Source organism: Chiroxiphia lanceolata, chromosome 9, assembly GCF_009829145.1.
Source record: "Chiroxiphia lanceolata isolate bChiLan1 chromosome 9, bChiLan1.pri, whole genome shotgun sequence".
In the NCBI taxonomy this organism is placed as follows: Eukaryota; Metazoa; Chordata; class Aves; order Passeriformes; family Pipridae; genus Chiroxiphia; species Chiroxiphia lanceolata.
Window position 1 is genome coordinate 31,177,050 of NC_045645.1, and position 12,016 is coordinate 31,189,065.

Consider the following 12,016-nt stretch of genomic DNA (forward strand, 5'->3'; position numbering starts at 1 on the left):
AAAGGAAGCAGTTTTGGGTAACCATTCATGATCAATCCCTGGTCTTCTCTTGCAGGCAAATAAATACAGCTCTTGGTATATCTCTTACGTTCTGTGTGTGTGTATATTTATTTAGTTAGTTAGTTAGTTAGTTATTTGTTCTTTCATCATCAAAACCTCTATATGGCAAGTTTCGTATTACAAGGTGTGCTGCTATAAGTTTCCAGAGGACAATTCCTTAGTAGTTAGGGAATACTCTTGACACTTCTTGTCAGTTATAAGTGGTTCTTAAACCTTTGGACTTTCAAGATGCTGAGCTCAGTTAAGCAGCTGTGCTTTCAGTTCAGGTATAGCTGACCTTTCTTATTAGGTCATATCTGTTGTCTGTACCTTAAGTCACACAACCAGATTTTTTTTTGGTAGAAAGCAAATTGCAGATGCTGTTGTGTTGCAGCTGTCCATGAATATGACTTTATCTTTCCTTTTGGAAGGAAAAAGAGTGAGAGATTCTCTGTCCGAGAATCTCATCTGAAGGATTGACTTTCAGCGTGAACTAATTGTTTAGTTAATTTTGATAATCTTTACCACTCTTTAGGGAAATAGATCCTTTCCTTGTAAATTGGTTTCTGTCTCAACCAGAAATGCATCCCCTTCCCTGCTCCCCACAGGGTTTATTTTAAAAGTAGTTACGTTGAACACCCTGGTTTTGGGTTCAGTGCATTGACACCTGTGGTGTTAGGGCCTCACAGTGGGGTAAGTGTGTCCTATCTTCAGGTAGTTTTGGATGTTTTGGTTATAAATTCTGTAGCCATCTGCACTTTCTGAAGTTCCTCCAGTGGAAAACAGTTCAAAGTAATTCAATTTAGATATTTTGACTTGATTACTGCACTTTGCAGAAATCTAGAGTCTTGTTATCTGCTGTTTCAGCATAATAATTAAGATGGTTTTAATGCATGCTTCTACTGTGTATGCAAAATATTGTGGGTTTTTTTCTGAAATTAGACAAAATGATTTTGCTGAGATCCACAGATCTGTTCCAATACACATATTTGTGTATTGTGTATACATATTTGTATTTTAACAAATATGTTACAATAAAAAAATGTGTTATTTTTCTCTCTTTTTTCTCACTCTTTATTCTTCCCCTCGAATTTTTACTTATGATGAAGGCTGTGCTCTGCCTTTTCAGGCCTTTGCAGTCAACTCAGTGTGAAAATAAAATGCAAATATTCTTAATCTAATGTATTGTCTGTGTGTGTGTTTAGATAAAAAATACAAGGTACAGAATTTTTTAGACGTAGGTGGACAAATTCAATGGCTGGCTAAAACTGGAGGGTTTTCCTTTGTATTTAAATAAGATATTGATGTGTTTCCCTTTATTAAGAGTTTGTATGCTGCAAGCTGATATTTTTTCCATAGGAACTTGGTTTTTTTAAATTAGATGTTACTGAAAAACCAAGACTATACGATTTAGACTGAGCCATCTGAAATGCATGTGGCAGAAAATGGATTTTTTTTTTTTATCCCATTCTGTGAACCCTTTGTTTAATTTCGTTCCACTGGAGTATACTTTCATTATTTCCTGTTATTTTGAAGAGAAGTCTCAAGTAACTGGTGGTGGCAGCGCTGCAGAAGCAGCTGTGCCCAGTGCTGGGTTTGGTTCATTGTTGTGCAGAGAAAGGTGGGAAGAGTTGCAGCTTTTTTTAGGGACTTCTTCACCTCCTGCGTCTTCCAGATACTACTGAATATCTGTGGCTTGTAAGTACCAACATTTTCTCTTCACTTGAACTGTTTGTTTGCAAAACAGCAGTGGAGTTGAAAGAGACGGTTTGTGTGTGCCCCCAGTTGTTTTGGGAGTAAAACTCGAATGTAGTGAAGACTGGGCCTTGGAGATGCTGATCCCTTCTGTTCATGGAGGCAGAGTTTGTGTTTGCTCACACTTGTATCATAAAAAGGTATTTTTAACCCAGTTATACTTGATCCTAATTATTAAGAATTAGTATTGGCGCTATAAATTTATAAGAAATAAAGAGCTAGTAGCTAGAATTCTTCTTGGAGATAACAGTTAAGTGATTTTGAGGAAACAGGAGTAAGGAATGAAGTCATTGACTGATTTTTACATTGTTTTGAATGTTAATTATTACTGTTTATTGCTGTAGGGATGTATAAAAACTGTGAGGGAAGCATGGAAAGAGTTGATCCAGATGTCCAAGAAAATACTTTGGCAAGTTCCAAAACAGTAACGTGAACTTGGAAGTTCTCCATAATCGTAGTGTTAATTTGCCTTTGACCCTTTCTAGCTTCCCCTTTCTGATTCTCCTTTTCTTTCATCATATTGAAACATCAGAAAGTCAGACTGGAGTGTGGTTTAGTATTGAGCTTTTGACAGTAGCCACAGAAATCAAGTGATCCTTGTTCCAGCCCTCCCTCCCGGTTTCTCTCCCTGGCTTCTGTGATCCTGCTTTTTGTTCTTTCTGGCAGTAAATGAACTCCTGGGGTCTCACTGGGGAGTATGGAAGAAGTGCTTGTGTTGTTCTGTGCAGTTCCCAGAAAATCCCTGTGAGGTGCCATGATCCCATTCCAGATGTGCAGTTCCTATCCTGGGTTTGCCTGGGGCTTCTGAACAGCCTCCTAGTGATTTTGCACAGGCTCTCACCTGGATGAGAGGTGGGATGCTGCTGCTGGGTTTGGATTCCTGTATTGAAAAGGCTTTGCTTATTCCATGGGTTTGTTCCTGTGGGGGGACAGCATTGCCCACTTTGGTCCTGAGGCTGATGAGGACATTCTGCCTTTGGGAGTTGCAATCTCTCAGCTGTATTTGACATTTTTGGTAGCTTGCGCTGTGTTTAAGGACTTCATGACTTAACACTGATAAAAACATGGCTGTGGTGAGGAAAGGCTTGTATAACCACTTCTTAGAGCATGACCTTTCCTACTGCTTTGCATTTCTGTGAATTTTTTGTTTTAGATTAGCTGCCTGTAACTTCCTCTCTTTGTTTCCAGAAGTAAAAATGTTTTGGGGAAGTATTCAGAATGTAAACATTGACAGTAAGTTTTCACATCTGCATTTAATGAAAACCACACATCGTTTAGTTGAAACTGATAGTACAGTGTGGCTGTATTTGGGAAGCTGACACTTTGAGAGACTGTGATTAATGAAAAAAAAGAAGAAAGGTATAGCAATCACATATTTTGGGCTTCTCAGGTTTTCTTGTTTTATGCAATCAGGTGAATTTATCAAACTAGAAATAACACTTAGAATTCAAGCTACTCTAGATAGTCTGTCTCAGCAGACAGATGCTTGTTCATGATTCCTGGCTAATCTGAGACAAGAAAATTGCATCAAGGAAACGAATGGGAGTTCTGCTGTATTTTTTGAACGATTTCTGCAGTTATTATATAAGCAACCATGTTGTATTATGCGAGATGTATTTCTGCAGCAAGAGCTTATTCTGTGATTTTTTTTTTTTTATAGGCTGCTCTAGATTAACCTGAGGCTTACACCAAAAATAATCCACGAGACTCACTCAATTTAATAAATGAGGTACATAAGATCTACATAATGGTAATCTGGCCCAGAGTCTAAGTTTATTTATTAAAAAAATATTAAAAAATTGAGCTGCTTTTTCTTTGAACCCAGGGATAGTTTCATCCTAAGAAGGTTCTAAAAAATTTTTATGTTGAGATGCTTTTAGCATAGAGTTTGTCCTTTAAAGCAATTCTATGTACCAAGTTTGATTACTAGAGAAAAGCTGCAAAAACAAACAAACAAAATTTTTTGGCAGCCCCAGATTAATTTATTTTTGTAACCCTATCTTGTATTCATTAATTGAAAGTGGCTTTTTACGGATCTTTTCTGTAATACCTTAAAATGTGCTTGTAGCAGCTTCAAGGAGTTTTTAAAACAAGGATGTAAAACAGAGTGATCAAAAGATCAGACCTGTCTTTTGATTACATGTGTTTGTTGTTTTTTTTAAAGCCAGTTTTTTCTTTAATCCTTTAGGAGAAGAAATAAATTCTGATCATTTTGGATGTCTGGGGTGAAAGGAAAAGAAATTGTGTCTTGGAAAAAGGGCTCATGCGTTCTCTTTCCTGTTCACCTTCTCAGGCAGTCTGGGGAGGAAATATTGAGCTTAAGAGGTATTTGAGCTTTTCAGGGTCTGATGTGAAATATTTTTGGAAGGTAACACTATGCATAGCATTTCCTAAAAAAAATCAAGTGTGAGATTATACACATCCTTGGGTGTGAATTGGATGGTAACTGCAGGTAATGCAATGCAAACATCTTTCTTTGTGTAACTTTTTCAGACACTTGCTCATGCAGCTTTGAGGGATACTTCCTTTAGGTCAAATATTTTTTTTAGGTTAGAATTATAAAATATTCTTAATTGTTTATTAATTGAATGAGCAAGTTTTTCTGTAGGGGTCAGCTGATTTCTTTCATACCACCTTTCCAAGCCGTAGTTCTTCCTTGAATTACAGAATGAATTTGGAATAATTTGATTAGTGAAGTTGATCACACAGAGAAATCATCTCAACACACTGTCTTTTAAAAATAATAAATCTCTTTTAAAGAAAAGAGATTTTTAAGGATCCTTAAAAACCTTTTAAGGAAGGTCCACATTATTCCTCGATGTGTGTCTTCCAGAAGCTTTCACATGCACAGCTCATACCAGTTTCTAGAAGATTTTAGATTGGGAAGCCTTTTAATGGGGACCTGAATGTTCAGGTAGAACCTTGTTTGGTCTTTAACTGTGATTTCTCACTCCAACTTTTCTTATTATATCTAAATATTTAAGTTCAAGTGACAGTATAAAATCTTAGGGTTTTAAATGTATGTGAAAGTATTTATTTTAAATGTGTGTGGAAGTATTTGTTTTTAACATATGCGGGAGTATTTTCTTTTTACCAAGAAGCTTGGCTTTGTTTCATATTAAAAAAGAAATATTTTTCTTGCTTACAAAGTGTTGGGGACACTGTTGAAATGACAGTTTTGATAAAACAGCAGTAGAAGTCTAGATGGCTGTCAAATCAAAACTCACAGTCCTTGCAATTTTGGAAAATCTGTCTGAATTGTAAAAAACCAGAGTCTGGTGTTGTTACTCATTTACAACTCATGATTGCCTTTGACAACTATTAGAATGAAAGACTTAAGATTAAGAAAAATATCTAAAGGAAATGAGATGAGAAAGGAGTATGAACTGTTGTCTGGTACATCCTACAGTCACTGCAGGGGAGCAGCTTTTGGGGAACACTGTCTGTGGTTGATGCTACAAAGGTGCCTTCTGAGCTTAGGAACAAAACATTGTGATCTCAAGTTAAATCTACGAACCTCAAAGTAACAATTGTCATAATTTCCAGTCCTGGCTTTGAGGAACAAGGATTTTCCTGACTCCGAAGGTGATCGGTGCTGGGCAGTGGATCAGGATTTCTGGTGCGCTTCGCTGGCCTCGGAAATGACGCTGTGGGAGGCACTTGTGTGGCAAGGACAGGGACTGGCACCGAGGATCACTGCTGCCTTGTGTCACACTGCTGCTCCATATGGTCTCCTGTGCCTTACATCATGGAATTATTTCTGGAAATGATAGCTAGTGGAGAAAACACCTCTTTGAAATAGTCAATATATTTAACGGAGAGAAGTTGTTGCATTGACTGCGTTAGACCAACACTGTTATTTTTACAGTGAGGGAATAAATCATTAAATAATCTCCTTAAAGCAAGGATTGTGTTATGCTTCTGCTTTTTTCCTCTGGAAATAGGTCATTATGTTTTTGAGTGAGTGACTGTGCAGTTCAGTGACTTGGCTGATGATGGGTTTCAGTTTGAATGCTGCCTGCAAGCATCATGCAGCAGTGGAAGAAAAATAAGAAACTCAAGTTTATCCAACTCCAGCCATGAAAAATTGGTACTCCTAGTTGCTACTTGATATTTTCCAAAGACGAAAACTAATTCCAAGCTGAAGTGTTGGTGTTTAGTTGATGTCAGGGAAACTGTGAAGGTGTATTAAAGTTGCTTTATTTGCATTGTTTGCTTTTTCCTTGAGACAGAATGACCTACTGCTTAAATGAGTAAACCTATTTGCTAGAACTTGATGTATGAAGTGTAATTTTTTATTAATAGGATACACATGAAGTAACATCTCTAGAGTAGCAGAAGCCTTCTTATTTACAGTTATTTCTAAGTTGTACTCTTTGGAAGGGAATAAGTAGAGTTGTGTGCTCCAGTTCAGTACCAAGCACATGCCCCCCCCTCTGGAGGGGTTCATCACCTTGGTGATCCTAAGTTTAAGATAAATAAAAGCAGTATTTTTTCCTTCAAGCAACTCCAAGCTATGAGTGCGTAATTTTTAAGTGCTTCAGTGGCTTATGTGTAACCCAGAGATTCAAGTCAGGAAAGCTGGTTTTCTCCTTTACAATAAATGTCTCATTATTCACCCTGAGATGTGTTTGACAACTGCTGCTTATCATTTATTTGAGGAGATGCAGGTACAGTATGTTTTTGGAGGAGAAACAGGCATTTTCTTGTTTGTGTAGTTCTCTTTTGGTTTTGTTTTCCTTATATTGTTATTCCTTGGCTATGAGATTGACGTGTAAAAAGAGTCTGGAAAAAACTCTGTATCCAGGCACCCAGTATAACAATTCCAAGCAGTTTGCCATTTATGAGAGGACTAATTATTTGCTCCACATAGTGGAGGTTTGCTTTCTCAGAGGAGACAGGGTTGCCAAAACAAGTTAATGATTACTTTCTAGCTGTTTTTTTGCTTTATTTTTGTGCGTTGAGTTTTTTTGTGTGGTTGTTTTTTTTTTTTAATTTCAGAAAGACTTTTGTTCTTAACAGTGCTTTCCTGGAAATAAGGATTTTTATATACATATATGTGTATGTATTTTAAAATATAGTGAGATGGCTTGGTATTAAGTTGATTTTAATCCTGGGAAATAGAATCGATAAGCCAAATAAAGTGTTGTTTGGTTTTTTCCTTTACATAGTCTGGCACTGCCAGAGTTAAGACACTGGGGGAAACAACTTATGGGTCATAAAACTAGTTAGCATGAACATAGAGACAGTTGGTTATATAAAGATTACACAAAGAGAAGTTGAGATTAGAGATAAAATTGCTATTGTTGTCAGGGGGATTTAAACAAACTGATTTGATGACACCCAGGGTTTTCTTCTGCATATGTGTCCACTAGAGAAGAAGGTTTTGGGGCCTCAACATCCAGTGTAATATGAAATTTGCTGAGGGTGTTCAGTCTGTCAGTGAAGAAGCCTGGCAAAGGTAAAGCTGTGTGTGTTTGCAGCACGCCTGGCTTTGTGGGGATGGTGTCCCTCGTTAAAGATATGAGGTGCTGGGGTGGGGCCAGGGGAATGCCCAGGTTTGACACATTTGAAGGAGGATGCTGTGGCTGAGCCCTCAGTTCTGGGAGTTGGCATGTGTGGAGCTGTCGGTGTCTGTCTGGCTTTCTGTGCCCTGAGGTCCTGTTGTCACCACATCACTGCAGTGATCTCCAGCTCTGAGTCACTGGGTGTCTGGGACTGCAGCATCCGTTAGTTCAGTGCTCGTTTTGCTGTCATGCCCTTGATCCTGGAGCTCAAAAATGGGAATAAACTATGCTCTTTGGCATGTATTTCTCCTTCAGACTTCTCTTATCAGAAGATGAATTTCTGCATAACTGTTGGACCTTCCTCCTCAGGAAGGTCCCACAGATTCTCTTGAGGAACCTGAGTTCTGAAAATAGGTAGAACTTATTTCCCAGTGTTTTTTCTGTGGTTTGAGATTAGCAATCAAACTGCACGACTTTGAAAGCCTGTGTAATACAGGACCTGATTTTGTTTGATAAAAGAAAGTATGAATTAGCCTGTTCTTGATTGCCTTCTTTCAAGCAGGCAAGAAGCTTCTTTTCCAAACATGTTTCTTTGCTTACTGAAAATAGATAAACATTTATCTTCCTTGTTTGTTGTCTTTTCATAGCTCTACAGTTTATATTTTTTTGGGTGGTTATAATGCTGAAACAAAATCGATATCTTCCCACCCCAAACCAACAGTAAACCTGAGCAGTAACTTTGGAATATTTATTGAACAGAAACTCGGAGTAAACACAAAAGTGTCTGTTAGCTGCTTCAGAAGACTGATTCATCTAAGAATTGATATTTACTTTTGGCGACCAGTTTGATGAGAGAGTTTTTGAATCTGAGCAGGTGTGAAAAACGTTTTCCTTTTGGAAAGCCAGTGGCTCGACCTTTGATTCATTTTCCTGGCCATGTGTTGCCAGCAGTGCCTTGGGCATCCATCCCTACCTGCTTGTATTCTCTATGGGATGTGTTTTTGCCAGTCTGGATTCAATGTGAAATACATGGAAGGGTTATGGAGGGAAGGAATCAGGAGCATTTCTGTCTCGTGTCCCTTACTCTGATGCAGTGCTGAATCCACCTGGATCTTCCAGGATCATTGTTCTTCACCTCCTCCTGCTCTTCAACCACTTAGGCTACGCTGTAAAGGGAGCTACAGTGAACCTGGGATGCTATTCTGGAATGAAGTGAGGAAGCTGCTGGATTTGAGCCTTTTAAAGCTTAGTACCGTACATGGGTGTAGCAAGTTCTGGTCACTGGTCCCAAAACACCTATATTCCAAGTGTTCCAAGTAGTATGGCTTTTATTCAGGACTTTGTATAAGCAAAACACTTGGAACTGATGTACATCAGACAGACTGACTTGACCAAAACTACATAATAAAGCTCACTAGAAAAGTACCTGCTTTTTTTCAGTCACTGTATTATCCCTACAGCTGAAGATATTTTTTTTGGAGCAAGATTCACACAGCCCTCCCCCACACACCCTCTTTTAAAACTATGTCTGATTAGTTTCTTTGTATCTCAAAAACCCTTCTGTCAGAAAACCTTTTCTGAAACTGTTACTTTTAAAAATTTTTATCTTTTTATCATAGGGTTTACTTGACTGAGTTTAGAAGAATTTCCTCCTGTGTATTTACTGCTGGGTTTCTGATTTATTTTTTTTCTGTGATGTTGTTCACCAAAGTATGGAGGAAAGTTCTCTTCTCTCCAGGAAGTAGCAGGACTGTTCAAGGTCCTTCTTTTGTAGCAATTATTCCTTGCTGTAGTAGCACCTCCTTCCCAGTGTCTCCCACTGTGGAGAGAACTTTCACAGCACAATTTGTCATCATCTTTCTGAAGGCGTTGCTGGAGAAGCAGGTCTGACTCCTGGCTCTGGTGGTTTGGGAAGGTACCATCTGCTCTGAGGTTTCAGCCTGAGCAGTGCTGGCAGAACAGAGGCTGTATTTTTCATTTGGAACTAAACTACACTAACAGCTTAAACTGTGGCACTGGGCTTGGGGCTGAGGTAGCTGACGTGCACTGCTGCCTTTCCTGTCCCTGACTCAGCCCCTCTCTGCTGGTTGCTGCCCTCCCAGAAACTTTAAACTGGTAAAACAAAGGCCAAACCCCTTTCCTCAGGATTCTGAGCCAGCCTTCAGCACCAGGATGGGCTGCTGCTGCCTTCAGGGAATAAACCTGACCTGACTGTACAACTGTCTGTACGTTCTGATTGATGCCATCGGAAATAATTTCTTAAGTTCTTAGCTTTAAGGTTTTCATCAGAAAGGATGATTAAAAAGATGAGACATGTTTGAGTTTAGTAGTAGGAGTCTGTTCTTAGATTTTGTACGTGTGTAATAGTTGACACTGTTGTTAGTTCTTAACATTTGTAGGAAAAGGGGAGTTGAAGTACATAACTCAGGAATGAGTAGAAAAGGAGTAAGTCATCCAACAGGACTAAAGCAAATGACAAAAGGGGAATGACAGAAACCATCCAATGACTGGAGGTGACTGGAAAGTCCAGAATATGTGTGTGTGTCTCTCTTCTTGTTTCTAACGGATAAGAAACCCCCTTCAGATGTTCTTCTCTCCCCCTTCCTCAAATAACCTTAATGTGTGATTATTTCAGAGAAGTTTTTATTCTTTTTACTGCTTTTCCTCAGAAGCGTTTACTGTAGTGTTAGATCATGTGGCTTTATAATGAAAATATAGAAAATGTTTCTCTTTAAGTAGCTTACTACTTAAGGTGGTGTGAATCTCAATAGTCTTCATGAGACTCACAGTTATACAATTGAGTAAAGTTCACATCAGAGTTGAAGTTGTTTAATTTGAAAAAATGACTCGTTCATGATTTTTGGTACTCTAATTTGTCTCTGGCATTAAAATCTACTTTTGTTTGAAGACTGATCATAAAATATGGTGTATAAAGCTTTTCCTGAATGCCTGACCGGTTTGTGTTCGTGTTCTACTGCTAAACTGAAACTAAAGTGGCTTTGTTTGTACTGCAGTGGGAGACAGGGCATTCAGAGAGTAACACTTGGTGGCAGGTGGGAGTAGTCCACAGTGATAGGCTGAAATTCAGGGTTTTGAGGTGCTAATTTATTCAGCTGTATGGAAAAAGATTTGTGTCTGCACTGTGTTGGTTTAAGCTGGTTGGAAAGGCAGGCTTGGAGTACACTCTTCAAGAAATTAAAGGCCTTGTAACTCAGCAGTAATTGCAGGAATGTGTCTGATATGCTTTTTAAGGATCTGATCTGAATGAGGAGCTTGTAGTCGTGTAAGGTTTATAATATTTCCTTTGTCTTTCAGATTAGAATTTGAGAGGTAAGAATTCTCTTACACTGCCTTTACCCGCATAGGACAAGAACAAATATTGTGTCTCTCAGTGTGTTTCTCTAGTTGCATTGTCATAATTTCCTTTGGCTTTGCAAATGGTACATTTTCCCCAGTTTTGTTATTGAACTGCTGCTACAGAAGACATTTCATAGTTCACAGTGTGCCTGGTGGCTCTTACTTCATTGCAGAAAGAAGATCTGGTGATACACTCATGTCTGCAGCCTGCACTTGGCTTTGATAATTAATATAGTAGAACCAGCTTATATTGTTGAGCTGACTTGTTTATTGCAAACAAACTCTTCAGCAATGTTTTCACAACATTTGTTAAAAAGTAAACTGTTTATAACATACTTAAAATCTTGTGCATTAAAACTTTGTCTTTCTTGTGCCAGGAAGGTCTTTGAGGTGAAGATGCTTTAAAAAGATTCACTCCAGTGGTGAATCCAGTACCCAGGTTTGGGTGGAGCTCAGATTATGTCATCTGTCAGGAAAATATTCCTGCTTGTGAGTTCATGCTTAGTCTGGAGATATGAAAGACATCAGGCTGTGCTAACCTGCTGATCCAAATTTGTAACCACTCTCTGAATATTGTAGCTGTTGTTTAGTGGCTTTCTTTTAAGGTGACTCTTCTAGTGAGTTCTTCTGCCATACAAGGCAGTTATCTGAAGGACTTGAGTTCTTCAGTTATTCTGGGATTTCCACGTGTAATTCCCTCACTCGGAACTGCAGTTTCAAAAATGATAGAAAATATTATGGTATTGAAAGTTGTGTGGTTGTCACACCTGTCTTGTGGTTTGAAATTGCTAAACTTTCTCTCATGGCTTACATGCGTAACACCTGCTCAGACTGGGGGGAACATGCACGGCTTTTATTTTACATTCTGTTTTTGTGGTTCCCTATAGCTGGACCTAAATTACCATCCTTTCCTTCATCACTGGGTGGTTTGGAACCATAAGAGGAGCAAAGGTGGCACAGTTCTGCTTTGTGGTGCTGCTGGGAAGGGCAGGGTGAGGCTCAACCTAAGGAATCAGGAAAGACATTCTGAGTTAGTGTAGGTGATACTGCCTTTATTTGGTGGATATCTACAGGAGCTGTCCCCATGCTGGAGTGCTCAGAATCGTTTCAGTTCTGTGTTTTTCTATGAACATGTAATTTCGAGGCTGACTATTTTGCTCTTTTCCTTTGTTTCTACATTTATTTTTTGTTATGTAGACAAGGGAAAACTTGTACTTACAATTTTGTTGTGGTTTGTGTTTATTCTTTTTTTTAAGTGGTGTGGTTAATTTTAACTGTTGCACGTGGTTTCAGGGAAATTTGCCGAGAAGGAGGTGATTGTGGGGTGGTGTCACTTTTGACTTCATCATCTGGAGACC

The 12,016-nt window shown here is 38.7% G+C and overlaps 1 protein-coding gene across 8 annotated transcripts in view; it reads left to right on the forward strand.

Moving 5' to 3' along the window:
- The window catches only part of RABGAP1L (RAB GTPase activating protein 1 like), a 225,841-nt gene that overhangs the window by 6,450 nt on the left and 207,375 nt on the right, over positions 1 to 12,016 (forward strand). Inside the window, exon 1 of one of the 8 annotated variants that reach the window (XM_032697203.1) lies at positions 8,943 to 8,957. The exons of the other annotated variants lie outside the window; for them this stretch is intronic. The gene's annotated coding sequence lies outside the window, so the exon portion shown is untranslated. Of the gene's footprint in view, positions 1 to 8,942; positions 8,958 to 12,016 lie in introns of those variants that run through there. 8 annotated transcript variants of the gene reach the window in all.